Raw genomic sequence first — 2,228 nt, forward strand, 5'->3', positions numbered from 1 at the left:
AAGGAGGTGGTAGGAAGGTGGTAAAGGGTGTGGTGGTAGAAGGGTGAGGTGGTAGGAGATGTAAAGGAGATGGTAGGAGGTGGTAAAGGGAGATGGTAGGAGATGGTAGAGGTAGGAGGTAAAGGGAGGGGTAGGAGGTGGTAGGAGGGTAGAGGGGTAGGAGATGGTAGAGTGGTAAAGGAGGTGGTAGGAGTGGTAGGAGGTGGTAAATGGAGATGGTAGGAGGTGGTAGGAGGTGGTAAAGGGAGATGGTAGGAGATGGTAGGAGGTGGTAGGAGGTGGTAAAGGGAGGTGGTAAAGGGAGATGGTAGGAGGTGGTAAAGGGAGATGGTAGGAGGTGGTAAAGGGAGGTGGTAGGAGGTGGTAGGAGGTGGTAAAGGGAGGTGGTAGGAGGTGGTAAAGGGAGGTGGTAGGAGGTGGTAAAGGGAGATGGTAGGAGGTGGTAAAGGGAGTGGTAGGAGGGTAAAGGGAGATGGTAGGAGGTGGTAAAGGGAGGTGGTAGGAGGTGGTAAAGGGAGATGGTAGGAGGTGGTAAAGGGAGGTGGTAGGAGGTGGTAAAGGGAGGTGGTAGGAGGTGGTAGGAGGTGGTAGGGAGGTGGTAGGAGGTGGTAAAGGAGGTGGTAGGAGGTGGTAAAGGAGGTGGTAAGAGGAGGTGGTAGGAGGTAGGTAAAGGAGATGGTAGAGATGGTAGAGGTAGTAAGGAGGTAGGAGGTGGTAAAGGGAGTGGTAGGAGGTGGTAAGAGGTGGTAGAGGTGGTAGGAGGTGGTAGGAAGGTGGTAAAGGAGGTAGTAAGGAAGGTGGTAGAGAGGTAGGTAAGAGGAGATGGTAAAGTGGTAAGGAAGGTAGTAAAGGGAGGTGGTAGGAAGGTGGTAGGAAGATGGTAGGAGGTAGTAAAGGGAGGTGGTAGGAGGTGGTAAAGGGAGTTGGTGGGAGATGGTAGGAGGTGGTAAAGGGAGATGGTAGGAGGTGGTAAGAGTGGTAAAGAGAGGTGGTAGGAAGTGTAGAGGTGGTAGGAGAGTGGTAAGAAAGAGTGGTAAAGGTAGTAAGCAGGTAATAAAGAAGGAGGTAAATAAGGTAAACAAGAAGGTAAATGAGTAATGGAAGGTAATGAGAACATAGTAAAAGGAGGTGGTGGAAGTGGTAAGGAAGATAGTAGGAGAGTGGTAAAGGAGGTAGTAAGGTAGTGAGAGGTAGTAGGAAGTAGTAAAGGAAGGTGGTAGGAGGTGGTAAAGTTAATGGTAGGAGGTGGTAGGAGAGGTAAAAGTGGTAGGTGGTGGTAGGTGGTAGTAGGTGGTAAAGGGAAGTTGTAAGGAGGTGGTAAAGGAGGTAGTACAAGGTTAGGAGGTGGTAAGGAGAGTAGTAGGGAGGTGGTAAAGGAGATGGTAGGAGGTGGTAAAGGGGTAAGATGGTAAAGGAGGTGGTAGGTAAAGAGGTGGTAAAGGGAGGTGGTAGGAGGTGGTAGGGAGATGGTAGGAGATGGTAAAGGAGATGGTAGGAGGTGGTAAGAGGAGGTAGGAGGTGGTAGGAGGTAGTAGGAAGGTGGTAAAAGGAGGTGGTAGGGGGTGGTAAAGGAGATGGTAGGGAGATGGTAAAAGGAGGTGGTAAAGGAGATGGTAGGAGATGGTAAAGGAGGTAGAGGTGGTAGGGGAGTGGTAGGAGGTAGGAGGTGGTAGGAGGTGGTAAAGGGAGTAAAGGAGATGGTAGGAGAATGGTAAAGGAGAATGGTAGAGGTGGTAGGAAAAGAGGGTGGCAGGAGATGGTAGGAGGTGGTAAAGGAGATGGTAGAAGGTAAAGTGAGATGGTAGGAGGTGGTAAAGGGAGGTGGTAGGAGGTGGTAAAGGAGGCGGTAGAGGTGGTAAAGGAGATGGTAGGAGATGGCATGGAGACAGTAGGAGGTGGTAAGGAGGTGGTAAAGGGAGGTGGTAGGAGGTGGTAAAGGGAGAGTGGTAGGAGGTGGTAAAGGGAGATGGTAGGAGGTGGTAAAGGGAGGTGGTAGGAGGTGGTAAAGGGAGATGGTAGGAGGTGGTAAAGGGAGGTGGTAGGAGGTGGTAGGAGGTGGTAAAGGGAGGTGGTAGGAGGTGGTAAAGAGGGTGGTAGGAGGTGGTAAAGGGAGATGGTAGGAGGTGGTAAAGGGAGGTGGTAGGAGGTGGTAAAGGGAGGTGGTAGGAGGTGGTAGAGGTGGTAGGGAGGTGGTAAAGGAGGTGGTAGAGGTGTAAAGGAGATGGTAG

The sequence above is a fragment of the Oncorhynchus nerka genome, linkage group LG2 (assembly GCF_034236695.1).
Source record: "Oncorhynchus nerka isolate Pitt River linkage group LG2, Oner_Uvic_2.0, whole genome shotgun sequence".
NCBI classification, from domain to species: domain Eukaryota; kingdom Metazoa; phylum Chordata; class Actinopteri; order Salmoniformes; family Salmonidae; genus Oncorhynchus; species Oncorhynchus nerka.